This window comes from Pseudopipra pipra, chromosome 1 (assembly GCF_036250125.1).
Source record: "Pseudopipra pipra isolate bDixPip1 chromosome 1, bDixPip1.hap1, whole genome shotgun sequence".
NCBI classification, from domain to species: domain Eukaryota; kingdom Metazoa; phylum Chordata; class Aves; order Passeriformes; family Pipridae; genus Pseudopipra; species Pseudopipra pipra.
This window is the reverse complement of record NC_087549.1, coordinates 143,965,060-143,983,921: the sequence shown is the minus strand read 5'-3', so window position 1 is coordinate 143,983,921 and position 18,862 is coordinate 143,965,060. Positions and strand designations below refer to the sequence as shown.

The 18,862-nt window shown below is 37.1% G+C and overlaps 1 long non-coding RNA gene across 1 annotated transcript; it reads right to left on the bottom strand.

Annotated features, from left to right (window-relative positions):
* Positions 1 to 266: 266 nt before the first annotated feature.
* Positions 267 to 6,178, bottom strand: LOC135421423 (uncharacterized). Its single transcript, XR_010434001.1, has 2 exons — positions 5,958 to 6,178; positions 267 to 451 (listed from the first exon to the last, which is right to left on the bottom strand). It is a non-coding gene; the product is annotated as an uncharacterized LOC135421423 (long non-coding RNA).
* Between the last annotated feature and the right edge of the window lie 12,684 nt (positions 6,179 to 18,862).

Sequence of the window (18,862 nt, the reverse complement as noted above, 5' to 3'; positions counted from 1 at the left end):
TTGAAAACATCATAATACATAACTAAATATCACTTGATTCTTATGAGCAACAGAAACTTACAACTTATTGTTAATTTTTGTTGAATTAGAAACTTGTTATATTTATGAGAGATAATAAATATCTAAAATAACTTAAATCTAGTTCAAGACTCATTAGAGTGAAGGAAATAATTTCTTTTTTATTTGAGCTCATACCTGTTCCAAAAAGATCTGTTAAAGTTATTATGTTGATAAATATAAATCTGTTTACCCATAAGACACTGAGAGAAAGTAAAAACCAAACTTTATTCACATTCACATATTCCAGCTTGATAGTGGGCAATCACTTGAATTGAAAGAATGACTTTTATACAATCAGTTGTCAGCCTTTAGGGTGAGACTCCAAATAAACTGAAGATAACACTTTTAGTGTTGCAGCCATAACTACATACTGTGAGCCAGGATGTCCCTCCTATTCTTGACTGAAAAATAATGAAGAAAATCTATGTCAGGATTTTCTAAAGGTATTTGTTGTATTAATGAGGTGATCTAATAGCTCACCACTCCTTAGCACAACAATTTGCCTGCTTTTTCAATAAGCAGATACCCCAAAATGATTATTTTTAATTTTCCGTGTGTTGTTTTTCTACTGGCTTATTGTGCAGATTCAGCTCCTCTAGGAACCTGACAAGTACCAGGAATGATGCAAGGGAAGAAATGGAAGCCTGTGCCTAAGGGTAGATGAGAGGGCAGTAGCTCTAGCAGGCTCTAGCAAAGAAGTGAGCTGTTAGATCAGACATTGTTAAATTCACCCTAACAGAGAATTATCCAGCAGCACATATTCACCTCCATGTTTATATTGCAAAATTACACTGCAAGATCTATGAGAGGAAAGATCAATCACAACATACATCCTATATGCTCACCTAATCCATTTGTAGGTCAGCAGAAAAAGAAAAGGCACTAAAGATTTACTTTATATTATCAAGCACAGTTCTATGGCAAATACCATGAGAGAAAATAAAGAAGTAGGAGAGTGATCAAGTTCTTTTGAAAGTGGTCAGCAAAACTGCATTAATAGGAACAGAATTATATTAGAATTAATGAAAACTGAGTATGCAGAAGTCCTGGGAGCTCTGGAGTTCCTAGAAAATGTAGAACTGTGACTTTATTCAGTCAAGCTCAAGTCATTTAATCTTGGTTATGAGTTCATCACCATAGAATGTACATGTCTGGAAAATTAAATGAAGGAGATACATTGTCTGTGGAAGGACTTGTAAAGATCTTAGCAGAGCTAACCTATTGAAAGCTATAAGTATTTGGAGAGGCTCATCATTTTCAGTTATATGACAGGCATGCAAGAAAAGGAGTTACTCTATTGAAATGCCATCTAGGCTAGAGAGCAGACCTGTTGCTTGTCTTAAATATTTCAGTTATGAATGTGTGTGGAAGCCGTAATTATCAGTGAAGCTTCATTGCTCTAGGTCCTGTACAAAAACATCACAGACTTGAAGAATGTGAACAATTAATAAACAAGATGTTATAAATTTGGGACGAAGGAAGTGTTTTCTCCATTTTACAGACAAGGGAATAAACTGGGCAGTTTGAATGATTTGTTCAAGGTTGCAAAAGATATCTGTGACAAAGCTAGGATTTTTATAATAAAATCATGGGAATCATTAAAATTAATCCTATATTACAATTTATTACAAACACATTATACAGGTAGTTCCTTCCATAACAGTACATTTTTTCATGTTGCAGTTCTACTCTGCATAAGAATAAAGGAAGTTGTTCCTAATGAGCTCAATAGGATTTACATCTGTCTACTGAAAAGTCCACCAGAAAAAACACATTCTTAATTTCACAGATTGCTAGAGAACAGCTTCATTGCCATGTATTGAAATTGCAATCTAAGTAATGGATAAGGGCACAAGTATTTCTAAGACAAAAGATGACACTTTTTGTCTCCAAAGATCTGACAAAATTCTCAGTCAAGACTTTTAGACTGGAGGCTCACAAGTCACCTCCATCATATAATGAAACAGAGTGCCATTTGCTACAGCAAGGACACACAAGGAAAAATTCTTTAAAAAGGATTTATTTTCAAAACATAGTTATCTAGAATTTGGAAGTGATGTTAACCTCCAATACAGGTTTCTTCTTTTTCTTATCCGCATTTGAAAATGTAGGCTATACTGTAGCACACAGTTCAATGTGTTACCAAAAGCATACATGCAAACCAAAGAAATCTTGGAAAATAAAGTAAGGCACTGTCAGAGCCAGTAAAAAGAGAAGAGGGAGGAAATTATTACTTATGGCTAACAGTAAAATCTCATTGAAGTAATAGGTACAAAATTGGATCATAAAAGGTTCTTAGAATGTTGGTGTTGTTGAAAATGAGTGGTAAAAAATGAGAATCAGGCTTTCACAGGTATATAATGTACTACACAGGAAGCAACTAATCCAAGTCATATTGTTTTTCCTCCAAAAGAGTGCTGATAAACTCTCCATTAGGATTGCAAGCCCCTCTAGGCTCTGTCAGTCCCGTTATTTAATCCTAAATGAAGTATGTCTTATCAATTCATTCTACTATGACCCTGGTCAAGGTTAGATGAGGGTCTAGCTATAAAAGAGCAGGAGGTAGCAAAAAACATTATTTTTCCTTGACAGGCTAAGAAAGCAGTGATGTGCACAGAGGTAAAAATTCTTTGCTGCAAATAGGTTTCCCCAAATATGTTCCATTTATTCACTAAGAGAATATTTTCATTCTTCAAAAACATTTTAAAATGCTGGAACATCATAGTAGGCTTTTTCTTTCCTGTACTTTTTAAAGTTGAGATAAAAGCAAGGATTTTATTTTTTTTAGTAAATCCTGTTTATGGGAAATCTATTTAAATTAATGCCACTCTTTTTTCAAATGTCTTTTAGAGTCAAAGAAGAAAGTGAGTCACATGGCAAAATTATCCTGCATGCTATTATCAGAGGAGATGAGTCAGCCCTCCTACTGTTTGTTGATGTATCTGTCTAGTGAAGAGGGGGGAAAAAAAAGGAGAAAAAAATCCCTACTCTGGGGAACTTATCAGATCACAATACTTTGTAAAAACCAAGAACTAAATAAAAATTACTTCTTGAGAAGTGTGTCAAAGTGTTGCAACCCCACTATATGCTTTCCTCTGTTGCAATGAAGTCTAAGCAAACCTTCTCTATTCATATTCTATTTCATTCAGCCATCGGGTGCAAAATGTGCATTTTTGGGTAGGACATTGTGGATGCATACCCAAAATTACACTAAGGGGGCACAGCAGCACAAAGCATAACAAAGTCAAGAAAGCCACTAAATTGTTGCAATTCTTAAGAATACTGTCACTTTTTGCTAGAGGGGCAGAGCACAACACAATGTATTTCAAAGACCCCTGGGCTAAATTGCCACTTGAAAGATGTAGGATTATGATCAAAGGTGTCAGATGGATTTCACCAGGGGTACCTACTTTGTATTAAACTACCTTGTGCAACCTTGCTGACTTGTGCAACCAAACAGAAAACACAATAAAAGTTGTTTTGTTCAAGTGATGTCCAGCATTACTAGGATCAAGGTTGCTATTTTTAAAGTCTCTTAATTCAATATTAGGTTATACTGTCCCTATTAACAATAAGGTAGGCTTGGTAGGTGGACTTGAGTTCTCCTCGTACTTAGTATAAGCTTCAATTTATTGGTTGGATGTTAGCCAACAATTTAATTTATTCCATGCTCCTAGATGACAAAGCTCTGTCAACAAGGAAAATGAAGAGAAATAAGAGATAGAGGCCATGATAAGAAAAATATCTAAGATTAATGCTTTGTGAAACCACTTATTCTGTTTGAACAACTGAATAGCTTAGAATCTTCATCTTAGCTGTCCTGACAATGTCCTACTATCATGAACAAGTGGAATATGGTATCAGACTCAGAGCCCTGTGACCCAACCAGTCTTGTGTAAAGCAAAGCTTTCTACAACCTGATATTTGAACATCAAGTAGTTCATTAAATGAAATGTTCTGGGGAAAAAAAATAATGTTTTGAAGGAAAAGAGACATTTAAAAGCACTAGTGTTCATAGTAACTGGTTCCTTGCACTTTGAAAAAAATGACTATCAGGGCTAAAAAACCTCTACTTTTATTGGGCCTGTGATGGACAGAGGACTATGACCATTGTTTTAGGAAGACCAGATTAAATTGTAACTGCTCGTCTTTTGTTTTCCTTCCTTCTTCAATACTTATTTCTCAAGCTACCGAGATTGCCTCCAGACTCACTCTTTGATCACCTATTCTATGAAGAGGACTTAGAAGATCTATTTAATCCTGTTTCACCTGGGCACTTCCAATACTAGTCCCTGTGTGAATCAATATTGTGGAATCCCAGTTGTTCAGTGAAGTTTTGTGCACCTGAATGGTATTTACCGAGGAAATGTCTATGTCGTGGAATGAAGCAGTTGGAGAGATGTGGATTTTTATGACCACATGGCACAACACAGCATCAGGTAGGCTCAGCCATTCCAAGTCAAGAACACCCACAAGCAGCATTTATAGTTTTACTTATTCAGGTGCAACAACCAGTTCATAAAATGAGAATGTCAGAGAGGACACACTGGAGAAGGAACTTCCCCTTTGTGTGAGACTGTTGTCAAGAAAACTTCATGTACCAACTAGCTGCTTCCTAGGGGAGCTTATGCAGGGAAAATAACTCTAACAACACACCACTGTACAGGGCAGGCTCAGAGTTCAGAAATCCTGTCAATCCTGTATTTGTTGACACATCATAACACAGCACTAAAAAATGAAATAAGGATTGTCACTATAACCGTTAAATGAATATAAATACTTACCTGTATATTAGAATCATAGAATCATAGAATCGATTGGGTTGGAAAAGACCTCCGAGATCATCGAGTCCAACCCTTGGTCCAAATCCAGTCCATTTACTAGATCATGGCACTCAGTGCCACATCCAATCTGCGTTTAAAAATCTCCAGGGATGGTGAATCCACCACCTCTCTGGGCAGCCCATTCCAATGCCTGATCACTCTCTCTGTAAAGAATTTTCTCCTGATATCCAACTCAAATTTCCCCTGGCGGAGCTTAAGCCCGTGTCCCCTTGTCCTGTTGCTGAGTGCCTGAGAGAAGAGACCAACCCCCACCTGGCTAGAACTTCCCTTCAGGTAGTTATAGACGGTGATGAGGTCACCTCTGAGCCTCCTCTTCTCCAGGCTAAACAACCCCAGCTCCCTCAGCCTCTCCCCATAGGACTTATGCTCCAGTCCCTTCACCAGCCTTGTTGCTCTTCTCTAGACCCGCTCCAGCACCTCAATATCCTTTCTGAACTGAGGGGCCCAGAACTGAACACAATACTCAAGGTGTGGCCTCACCAACGCAGAGTACAGAGTACAGAGGGGACGGATCACTTCCCTGGTCCTGCTGGTCACGCTATTTTTGACACAGGACAAGATCCCATTGGCCTTCTTGGCCACCTGGGCACACTGTTGGCTCATGTTGAGCTTCCTGTCAATTAGTACCCCCAGATCCCTCTCTGCCTGGCTGCTTTCCAGCCACTCTGTACCCAGCCTGTAGCACTGCATGGGGTTGTTGTGGCCAAAGTGCAGGACCCGGCACTTGGCTTTATTGAACTTCATCCCATTGGAATCAGCCCATCTCTCAAGTCTATCCAGATCCCTCTGCAGAGCCCTCCTGCCTTCCAGCAGGTCGACACTCCCTCCCAATTTGGTGTCATCAGCAAATTTGCTGATGATGGACTCAATCCCCTCATCTAAATCATCAATAAAGATGTTAAACAGAACCGGACCCAACACTGACCCCTGGGGAACACCACTGGTGACCGGCCGCCAGCTGGATGCAGCTCCATTCACCAGCACTCTCTGGGCCCGACCCTCCAGCCAGCTCCTAATCCAGGAGAGGATACACTTGTCCAAGCCATGGGCTACCAGCTTTTCCAGGAGTATTGATTTGTTGCAGGACATTCCTCCATGCAGTCAGAAATGGTCAGTTTAAGGGATACCCAGAACTGGCAGAGCCAGAGGAGTTGGAGGGTGGGACGGAGCCAGAACAGCACTGTCAAGACCTGGTAGAGGGTCTTGCCTTCCTTCTGCTTATCTGTCAGAATTTTTTTCACCCTCTCATTTACTCAAAGACTTAAAAAAAAATCTAAAATATTCAAATAAAAATGTAAAATAATGGAAAAAAATTAAACAACTCTTTAATGAGAGGCAAGTGTTCAATCAATAAGTGGTTTTGATGTTGTGCAATATCATATCATGATGAAACTATTCTTTTAAAAAGAAAAATGTAAATTATGCTATCTCAGCTCTTCAAATAGACAGAAAGAGTGAGAAAATAGTGAAGTAATGTCTGTGCTATGTAGAAGACAGTAGTAAAAACAAATCTGCTATTTTAAATTTTTTTTTAATTATGATGTACAATTTTTATTAAACCAGGAAAAGAAGAAAATATCTTTCCCCTCTCCTGTTTATGAGGCATTTATACTTTTTCATGACATTTAAGACATAATATTTCTTTTTGAAACCATGTAGTATGGATCGTAGCATGAAAATATCTTACTAACATAATTAAATGATCTCAATTGTTCTGAAAAGAACTTCTTTGAAGGAAAAATAAAACAGATAAAGGCATCAGAAGATCATTGTAATATCCTATCTAGCTGCTGCTTATATCATCCAAATTCAGATTTTTTTTCCTTTGAAAGCTCCCATACCCATGGCAGGCACACACAGGGCAGTAAGTATTGTTACACACAATATTTGTTTAGCCATAGGTTGACATATTTTTTTGAGCTTGCTGCCTGATGTACTCACAGAAGTTTTGTGTATATATATATATATATATATATATATGTATACAGATAAAATTGGTATGACATGTCTAAATTCTTTCATGCAAATGGATATCTGAATGAAATAAAAAAAGGTGTGACTAGAAACAATATTTGATTCTATTAAAACACACAAAATATCTGTCTAAGACAAAGATGTTGATTTACGAGAAAGAGAAAACCAACAGTAGTTCTTGGTCTTTTAAACATACAGCATTACACAAGGGATGAATTAACTCTGTGTACATATCCCTGTGTGTGTATATGTATATAATTAATATTTAATACCATGGAAGATGAACCCTAGTGACTCTTGTTGCAACAGTCTAAGAAATCACTGCCTCTGTCTGTTCCAAAGGTATCCTGGAGGACACTGCCCTAATTGCAGAGTAGTCAGTAGAAAATATGAGTCTGAGCTGCAGGAGTTCTCACACAAAGTCAGAAGCCTTTGTTCAATCCCAGCTTGACCAATGCTCTACGATGCCAGAGTGGAAAGGTCCTGAGGCACACACACACACATACTCCTTCCTCCAGCTCTCACAGAGACATAACCTGCAGCAGATGTGTGAGTACAGACAGCTGAATTGAAAGACAGAAAAAAAGTTCTTTAAAACTCTTTTTCCACAGCCCTGAAAGCAAGTTTCAAAATATCTCTCTCTCCTAAAGGTTAAGCCTAGCTATACACATTAGAAGACATATAATAGTATTTTGAGAGAAAACACTATTTATTTTTAAGAAAAAAAATCCCTCTTATTCCTTTCACAGACTGGATCCAGAGAACGTTTCTATACTGTATCTGTGCTTTCTGCACAGTTGATTAGTTATTTATGTACAACTCAGACTGCACTTTTGTGCATACAGCAGAAATCTTCATTGGTTAACACATGCAACTATATCTAAATATAAGCCTAAAGTGAGCTGCTGATTGTGGATATCAATCCAGCATCAGTCTGGTTATAGTTTCAAAATTTGGTCAAGTAAAGTGTATGATCCAATTTAAGACCAACACTAGAAATTCATAAAATCAAATGTAAAGGCTGTAAGATGGCTAAATTTGAAGCAGAGAAGGAGGAAATGAAATGCAGACCAAAAGAAAATGAGGAAAGTGAGACTGATACACAACGAATGTTTAAGATTTCGATTTGTTCATTAACAAAAGTATTTGAATTCTGTTGGTTTGTTTTGGCTTTCTCACCCTTGGCAGTCTGCAGAACACCCAGTTTGCACTCCAGCAAGCAAATTGTTACATGCTGTTTTCAAATGCTCATGTAGTTTTTTCCAGTGTTCAGACTCTGTTCAGTGTAAACCACAGACAGATTTGTGATGTCATGCTCACAAATCAAGGGGAACCCTCCTTTCCAAATACCTCCCTCTAACTTTCATTCACTCATCACACTCAGGAATTGCACTAGTACAAGGGAAATATATTTATGACCTACTTTATTTTAGAGAAAGATGTATGGGTAATGCATAATATTAACTCTTTGACAAAACAAAGCTAATATTCTCCCTCTTCATCGACATTCTAAAAACTATAATAGGATGGTAGAACAATTGCTCTCATTCCAGCTGGAGGCAAGTACAAAAACATGTTATATAAGTTTAGAGGTTTGTCTTTTTTGAGGTGTTTTATGTGAGGTTTCTTTTGTTTGCTTGTTTGTTTGCATTTGGTTGTTTTTTTTTCACAAATAGCATAAACATATTCTTGAGAAAAAAAATCCTGCTATTTTCTGCTTACAGAGTTTCATCTCACTTCTGGAAGAAGTAGACTAATGTGGGAGAAGTATTTTAATACTGGCAAAAAAACCCCTGAAAATCTAAATATTCCAACCTTAAGATGCAGAATGCAGAAATTTCACATGAATCTCAGCACTTTTATAGGGATTGCTGCATCTTAGTTGGGTGCAGTTGTTAGGAAATGCACTTCTATGGAGCTATTTTATAGTAACAAGGCTCTGCCATGATTCTGCAACACTACTAAAGTTGCCTCAAACAAGCAATTAAAATTAGAATTTCGTTCATTTTTTTTATTCATTTTCCTTAATTTCTTTCATTTTTACTTCTTCTACTGTTTTTTTTCTTCGTGCTTTACCTGCTGTCATATTGTAGTTCTTTCTTTTTCTCTGTTTCCATCGATAATGTTATGCGAAATCAGTAGCAAATACTCTCTTTTAAAAGCTTATAGTGAAAAAAATCAGCAAAACTGACTGTTAATCACAAGCATATTGTGATGAATCAACATCTTCTGACCCAAATACATTCAAGTACTATTTTGTCCAGTTCAAAAGTAGAACAAGACAGGGGAATTGCAGGTAGCATCTGCTACATGGTATTTCTTTCATACCATTGTGGTAAGTTTCAGTGTTCTAAGGTGGAAAGGCCTACTAGCAACAAGGCATGAAAGGGGAATGAGACACTAGAACTAGTGAGAGCACAGGGAATTTGTAAACCACTGATGTGTTCATTATTTATGTATTTTAAAATGTCCACCTAAACCTCCAAGTCATTTAAATAGGTCAAGGAAAAACAAGGAAGAGCTCCGTACAGGAAAGAATAAAAGATCTAGATAATCTAAAATTATAAAATATACATCAGAGAATTAACTGTAGGAGGGGCTAATTCAGTTTCATTCAAATACATTTTATTAACCTTATATTGTTATTACTCAACAGTAAGTGTGGGCTGCTCCAAAGGGAAAGTGAGCTAGAAGCCAAAGGTCACAGCAAATCAGGCAGGGGCAATGTCCCACAAGATCCAAAGAAGAAGAGCAGCAGGTCTGGTGATAAACAGCATTATCAACCAGTCCAATGATCTCCAGACAAGTCCTTAGGGATGAGGAAGGCCTACAGCCAGGAGAAGGCAAGTCAGCAACGTAAGGTCAGGATCAGCAGTCAGGCACAGGCAAGGGCCAAGCCTGAGCTTAAATGCAGCTCCTGAGCCAAGGGCAGGCATTGCATGGGTGAAGATCCCAGATGAGACTCCTTACAGCTATTTCTCACACAGCTCATTTCACAACAGTCTGATCCAAGTACCTGAGAAGGTCTTAAAGAAGTTCCTTGTCAGCTAAACTGTGAGGAGTGGGGACTGCTGGTGCACTCAGGGCCATGGCACAAATCCTGAAACTCTTGCTGCTGGTGATCATCCCCCAAGTTCAATAAGTGTCACTATCTAAGACCCATTTGGTTTCTAACGTGCTGTTTGGAGTCAACTGCAAGTGATTTCTCAGGGATTCCCATGCCACCAGATGATACTCTGAAGTGCTCCACTGACCCGCTAGGGTTAGAGGCAAAGCTTGTTGAAAGTATCCCATTGAGTTATGCCAAATCTCTGAAGGTATTGTTCTTCTACACAGACCCTTAGGGAATTACAGGATTTGTAGATGTAAAATTAAATTTCTAAATGTCTATCTTTAAAGTCTCCCTGGAGGAGTGTTAAGAAAATTCATCTCTGGGTATGTATCTAGAAACAGATACTTGAAAAATGATCATGCAACACTACGAATCAATAGAGAGAGAAGAAAGGGCAAATTACAGGTAGACAGAGATGGGAATGTAATAATTGATGTTACATGTTCGCACCTGAAATATTACTCTCTAATCTCAATTTCCACCTGTGTATTTGTTTTAAGAAATAAATTACAGGTGCATAAAGATTCTAGCTAGTGATAGGGATAATTGAACATGCCTATTGCTTGGTGAGTAGAAGAACAAAATCAACATCTGCAGTCTTAGCTGGAAACAACCTGAACATAGCCAGAATTCCGGTGTATCATCAGGAGCAACACAGGAGAGTTGGCACATGGCCCTCAACACTATTACCATCAACATATGTTTCTATTATAATGAACTTCAAGCTCATTTAGAAAAAAAAATTACATCTATCAAAATCAAATGGCCAGCTGAATGTTTTCATGTAAATGTTCTTTGGAATAGGTTTTGGCCATTCAAATGCTACCAATGAAAAATATATGCATGTTACATCGATTGGGTGGTCTCTCCTAAGTCTGTCTATGTCAGCAGTTATCCTATTCCCTCCCTTGCTGAAGATCAGAATTGGGAAAGGAAACATATAAGCCTGGAAACAGCACTGAGATTATGAAACAGGAGACATACTATAGATATTTCACGTGCATTGTGCAGCATTGTGCAGAATTTCTGCGGCAGAGAAATGGGGGTTGTTTCTGAGGATCACTCTCCAGACACTAGTGTTCTCCAAAATTATACCTTTTATCTTTCTGCTCATATTCTTTGTGCTCCTTATCCAAATAAAACACTTCAGTGCTTGTTACCAGATCTAGATGTACCTAATTCTTAAGTTGAGCATGTGCCTAAGTGTTTTTCTGAGTTGGATCATAAGACTTTCTCCAGGGCAGATGGAGCTCAACCCTGGCCGCCCCTCCCTCCTTCATGCCAATAGGGGTCCAAAGTCAGGTGACACCAAGCCTATTGTCTTTGTTAAGAATGCTTCCATCCCTGGAAGTGTTCAAAGCCAGGTTGGATGGAGCCCTCGGCAACACAATCCAGTGGGTGGCCTTCCTGTCCATGGTGAGGGAGTTGGAACTAGATGATCTTTAAAATCTCTTCCAACCCAAAATGTTCTATGAATCTATGAATTTAAGACAAAATGTAAAAGTATGGACATCAACTATTTTAGGTACGAGCTTTAACAATTGAGACAACAATTTTCCTTAAGACGGATGAGATGATTTGACCTTTTTTCATTAATTTACTTAGCTTATAGCACCTGCACTGCTTTGATGAATGAAAAATTTCAGAGTGGCTATATATAAAGGCATCTTCGGTGGGCCACAATTTGACAGGTTTGACTAGTAGTGCACAAACTGGAATCAAATGGCAAGACCATGGAATGGAATCCATACTTGTGTCAGACAGAGGTTTTAACCTGGTGCAGTATATTTGATCTACACGAACATGTGATTTGCACCTGGAAAAAAAACACAAATCCAACTACAACTTTTTCTCATGAAACATTCATCTGCATTATAGCTTTAGCATGCCCTCCATATTTACTACAGCTAAACACACTTTTCATCAGTGTTAGTAACAACAGGAAAGTCCCAATTGAACTTTAGGAAGACTCCAGAATATCTTTCATGGAGTCAAAACTGATTGGGGAACATAGCTTTTGTGCTGCAGCATGTGTGTGAATAGAAAAATGGGATTTCCAACTACAGAACATAATTTTTTTTTGTTTAAGCTTTATCTGATCTCCTGCTTTCAGTGGGTTTTGGTTCCAATTCTCTTTGATCCTATAGAAGAAGCAGTTAATTAAAAGACCTCCGAACACAAATAGGTTCAAAGTATTCCATCAGAAGTCAATGACTAGAGCTTACGCCTGATCCTTAATCATCTGCATTTCCTGATGAATGAAACAGGACACAGTGTGAATTCCAAAATAGTCAAAGACTAATTTTTTACAGTTCTGGAAATGAATGTTTTCAATTATTGAGCAAAGACATAACAATTTACATATTTCTGATATTTTATTTTGATATGCGTGTCTCAAATGATTTTTCATCTAGATAAGTTATTGACAAATGAAAAATGAGTGCCACTCAGTCACACTCAGTTCTTTGTAAGAGAGTTTAGTCATGCACATTAATGTCTATGTATTCCTTGTCATTCACAGGCATTAAAAGCAAATCCACTCCTACTTAGAATTCAAGGCTGGAAAACCCCTGCCCATGCAGTCACTGCAGTTTCCAATCAGTAACCATCATGAGGAGTTACGCTTTTCCTCCACATTTCACTTTTGGTGTACACACACCCCGGGTCACTCACTGCTCTGGTCAGAGATCTGGCATGACACTTACCATCTTTTTCAGCTACCCATATAAAGAGTCTAACTTGCAATATCTAAGATAAACTACATAAAGGTGTAGACTACTGTTAGGAGTCAATTTTGCTGAAAATTGATGTTTAGAAGAGTCGCCTAAGATTCTTGATTATTTTATAAATTACAAAAATGCTTACTTTTTAGATTGAGCTTCTAAAAGAAACCCGTGTGCACTTGTTTCCAGGTGATTGACCCAGCGGGCGAAGAAGGGAAAGAAGGATGTTAGGATAGAGAATAAAAAAATGTCATTTGTCTTCGTTAAAACACCTAATCCAGAAATGGTAAAACCCACTAGTCTCACAGCATTTCTACCCAAAAGGGCAACTGCATGCAGGACGTTAACTGAGTAATCAGCACACCCTGGCATTTAAAAGAAGTAGCAGTAAAAGGTCTCATTGTTATACTCTTCATAATGAAACCATGAAAAGGCATTAGTCTAAAAATGATTACAACTAAGCTTTGCTGAACCACGATAGGTGCAGGGTTCAGTGTGTGGAGAGATTAAAGCCGTGTGCAATCACTGCCTAGAGACTGCACGTCATTTCACATCAATTGGCATGATGAATCTTTTACATAATGTGAATCACAGCCTAATTGTGAGTTTGATTGCATCTACTGTTGTTCTGATCACACAACCTCAGCACAAAGAGGCGAGCAGGGAACTAAGCTATTGTACGGAGTTAAAGGAAGAAAGAAAAGCTGTGTAGCATGAAATGAAAGTGACATCTCACAGGATATATATTACTAAAAGTTGCTGAGCAATTTAACAGCTACATGTAATATATATATTGACAGTATCAAAAAAGGCAATTAGAGGAGCATCTCTTCCACCAATAGAAATATATCATTTCTGAAATCAGCAGGCTGCTGCCAGGAAACTCAGACTGGAAGCCTTTTTGCCAGAGAAGATGCATTTAAGATAATAAACTCTCCATTAACTGCAATGCAGGCAGAATGTAACTAAACCAGGATTCTCAGAAGAGCTGGTAGAAAAACTGGTACTATATGCTTCAAAGATATTTCTAAAGATAAGGTTCAGTCATGGATTTGTTGTAAATCATATTGCAAAATGAAGCAAAAATCTATCCTCTATGGAAATTATATTACTTCTATTACCATAGGAGCTGAGACATACAAAATCTGTAATGTATTTATTTCCTAATACCATTACAACTATTGTCTTCACTTTATAAAAGTAAAATAGAATGTCAATTAATCAAGAAACTTGTCCTAACCCTACAGAAAATCTACAGGACAGCAAGTGATGTCACCCAGATGGTCAGGTAGCAATTGAGTAAGCTAGTTACTGGTAAGTGCTGGATTCTAGCCCTTGCTTCCTTGTTAGGGAACCACCTGGATATGGAGTACAAGGCATTATGACATTCATTACAGAACTGTCATATTTCTCTGTCTTGCAGGAAGAAGAGAGAATTATAGAATCATCTTTTTAGTTTGAAAAAGACCTTTAAGATCACCGATCTACCATCTAGGACTATCAAAGATTTGCTAGAGTCAAAAAGAGGTATGATCATTGCAACTCAAATGTTAGGCACTTATTTCAGATTTTAGGTAGGAGGCTTCACATCCAAAAGCAATTTAACATTAGTCTTTGTATGACAGTCTACACAGAGGAGATGCAAATTCATTATGGTTATAACTGATTAGCTCAACTTCGTAGGCCTTAAAGTGCAGAAAAATAGTGAGAAAATTACAGGGTTTGCCCCGTCAGTTGCTTTAGTATCTAGATCACTGTTATTGTATTTATTAAGGATTTGCCTAAATCCTTCCCCAAAATCTGCAGAAACCAAATTTGGAAATGATTGGAGAGTCAGCAAGACATTGTAGGGGAACAGTCAAAACCAAAACAAATCTGCATAAGCTGGCAAGAGGCATGTCCTGGAGAAATGTCACCATAAGCCTGTCTTTCCTTGAGAGAAAAAAATGGCAAAATGGCATCAAAGCCAATTTCACAGGGAAAATTCTTCTGATTTTACTCTCAGTTTTAATGTCCAAGAAGGAATTCTCAGTCCCACGAGAGCATTAGTGACTCTAAATTTTTCTGTTACCCTCTCATTTTTTAAATACTTTATATGTTTGGGGCCACAGAAGCTTTTTTCTTTTAATTAATTAATTTATTTATATTTTATTTATATTTTATTTTTATCTTGTAGGGTTTTTCTCCAAGGCAGCCCACTTTTTCTCTTAAAGTCATTACAGCTAAAGACCAGGAAATAATTTCAAGCTTGGATTATGTTCAAGTGGTTGATTAGGGCCTTATGTTTCTTCGGTTTGATTTTAGAAGAATGTGTAAAGCATTTGAAATGTTTCTAAAACAAATGGACAGAAATAAATACCAGTCAAGGGTTGGTACACCAGTTGATATAAATCATAACTCCAGTGGTGGAACTATGAGATTTTACCTCTGCTAGACAACTGCTCCAAGGCTGCTGGAAATAAACTACCCCTCAGTGCAGAAGTTTGCGATGCCAGCAATTTTTTCTCTTACAAAGTTGATAGCTTAGCTCTAGGATAGGATAGCTCTAGGATAAGCTCTAAATGTTTACTGGGCCAATAAAGGTATTTGCATTAAATTTGTATTTTTTAAAAAATGAAACTCTGATCTAGCAGCTTTCTTCTAGATGCCTCTGCTTGGCATATCTCTAGCATACATTTGAAAGTTTTTGATGTAGAATCAGTCAGCAGCTACTTTGCCTTTAACATTTTCTGACCCACTACAGGGTATAACTTAGTGTAATTAAATTTTGTAAATCTGAGTATGGAATTATCATTGTTCCTTGGGGATTTGGAATCTCTCTGTTAACAGAAAATGTGTTAATATCTCAGTTGACACTACAGTGCACATTGATGTTTACTTGGGAACTATTTGGCAAGAAAACTGAAATATATTTCACCATTTACAATCCAGATATTTAGCACATGGAACACCCAAATCTGGTAGATAAGTTGTTTCTGGACTCTTTTTTTCTTAGAAAAGAAGTCAGAAATAAAGTTGATTACAATGAGGTTCTCCTTCTCAGTTATCTTACTATGAGAACTACTTAAAACCTAGGAAAATGTATATAAAAAACCATCGGTCACAGGATTTGGTGAATGCTGGCTATCCTCATATTAGCAAAAAACTTTACTACAAAATCCTCAGGGAATTATATTGGTGTATCCTTACCATACAGAAAGATCATTTCTACAAAAGGTATTACTTGTAAATGCCATTTGACTTGTCAGGTATAGAAGGAAGATTCATAGCTCCAGTTGTAAACAAAGAGCACCCATTAATTAGTTTCCCAACACAAAAATACGATGAGATGCAAAGACAAGTCAGTGGCTCATGCCAGATGCCCAGGTAGCAAATCATAGAACTGGACACATCCTGAACCATTATTGCTGGCATAAAAGCCATGGAGTTCCCGAGAGGCAACCAGTCAACCCAGACAGGCCCATTACTGCAAGTAGCATTAAATTAAACTGTGGCATAAAGAGTCACTCAATATCTCCAACTCTAACACATTGATTCACTGATTAGTTAAGCAAAATACTGCAGAGAGCTGTGTGTGCATTTAAAGTACTACACATGCATAGGTCACTCACATGCAGCATTAAAGTCAATAAATTAAACATGAATCATTGGGTAAGTTAAATGAATTGCAACCCATAATCATCTAAGTAGCAACAAGGCATTCATTTAACCTGACCTAGATGGATTATATAAAGAGTTATTAAATATAACAGGAATACAAATTGCAAGTTAGAATCCTTGGAACTGTTTTCTGGTTGAAGGAATTTTTATAAGAAGCCAGTAACTGAAACTATGCATATGTCTGATATTTTGGGACCTCCTTCACTAGACACTGTTTTATTGGTGTAGTTTATATGCAAATAAGATAATGTGACACTGTAAATAATGCAGCCACATGATGGCCCACTCTGAAATCTTGTGCCTTGTCTGGGATAGCAGGGTGATAGAATACAAAGCAGTATTGATGATGAGTATATAGAACAATCAGTTGAGTCAGGTATCTCCAGAACTGCAAAGCAGGCATATTTGGCTCAACAAAGTGAAGAGGAAAAGGTTTATTTGAACTTATTCTGGAATGAACAACAGTGACTTAGATTTGTTTTATCTTTTTATTCAGAATGATTTCATGGTTCAGAGAGAAAAGCTTTAGTTCCTTCAGTCAAAAGATTTAGGGTGGAATTCATCTGACTGAAGGCAGAGGCCTGCTCTTTATCTGTCACCCCAGTCTCCATGTATAATCAGCAAAAATCTAGTCACTATAGACTACAAAGTCTAAATCAGAATTCCTCTAACTCTAAAACAGGCATTTTAAATACATCTGATGGATTGAATCCTAAAAAGTTCTCTTTCTTTAAAATGAATATAAAGGGAGGTTCAGAAATAGCTGTTGGTTACATATGTCTAAGGGAGACGAGGTGATTCCTATTCCTAGAGTCTGCTCTTGGTTTTCCTACTAACCTGCTGCATGGCTCTGGAAGTCTAAATGCTATAAAAAAAAAAAAATCAAGAAGGCTATTTTAGATGTCATTACTCTATTGATGACATCTATTGGGCAATATCTGTACCTTTCAGGCATCTATGTTTATTCACAGTGACTCTCACTTTTAATCTTTTTGTACCTATGCTCTGCCACTCATTCTGTCTGTTTTGCATATACATTTGCATTTACAAATACAATATTTGTATACATCTATGTATTTGTATAGTCTTTAAACAATAATGTCCTACAGGATAGAACCTCAAATGTGCCTCTTTGTATAGCACCATACAGATAGTAAATAATGAATTTTTTAACTGTTGGCATCATCTGAGGCTAGAAAATTTTCCTTACCAGCTAATGTGAATAGACCATAGGATTTAAAAACAAAAGCCACCAAATTATTCTTTACAGTGTTATAAAAGAAAAATTCAATGCCTCACTGTATATCCCCAGCTGTACTTGGGAGGTGACAATGAATACAAATTTCATGGGAAGGTTACCTGAGGATAACAGCAAAAGGAATAATATAAAACCCCTGCCTAAACTTACACTTGGAAAAGTATTGTGGAAAAGTGAAGTGAATTACTAAATTTATTTAAAAAAAAACCAAAAACCATAGAGTCAAAAAAGAGGTCATTTTAGATTTACAGGATGGGGATGGTCACTTCACAAACAGGAACAGAGACAAGGCAGAGGTATTTAATGTGTTCTTTGCCTCTGTCTTCAACATGGATGACAGACCAAATGTGTTACAATACCTTGATTTTATGACTTAACCATAATATTTTTTAATAGAAACTTAATTTAGTCACTAATTACTAGTTGGTCACTATACTACTGTCCAGAAAATTTGAAAATTCAAGATGCAGAACACTACTCAAGGTTGCAACTGATAGTCTCAGACACCAGCCCAGAGGCAGCCTGCCCTGTGCACACTCCTCCTGGCCGTACATGCTGCCTAGTGTCAGAATTCTGCAGGAATTTTGCATAACTGTCTGCTAACATGGCAACCTATGGTTCAGTGAAGTCTGGGAGCATAATGTGATCCTATCGTCAGTAATAGAACAGATAAGAACCTACTGAAAGTAAAATTTGGACAATTTCAAGTTAATCTATATTATGTCCTGAAAGAAAAACAACAACCAACAAAAAAAACAAACAAAAAAAACACAACCCCCCCAACAACAAACAAACAAAAAAACCCTGCTTTTAAGATCATATCTTAAAGAGATTAAAAAGTGTTTATTTTTAATTCATTTACAAGAAAGTAAATACAATCATCAAATTTAGCAGGCTTACCTGAAATTGGTTGTTGCAAATACAAAAGGGAAAAGGACTGACAGAGGATCACTGAAGGAGCATGTCTGTAAATTGATTACTTTTAATTTCTGTGATACTTTACAAAATTACTTTTACTTATATAAGTCCAATAAAGGCAAAATTAATCTCCAAAGAAAAACCCTGAATAAAAGAATTTGGTTACAGAGAAAAAAATGAGAGGAATATTTAGTCAATTTTCCAAACTGTCTGCAGTTTTGCATCACTAAACCAATTTATATTATTAATGATTCAGAATTCAAATATAAACATATTTGTAGAATCATGGAATCACAGAGTTACTCCAACTCCC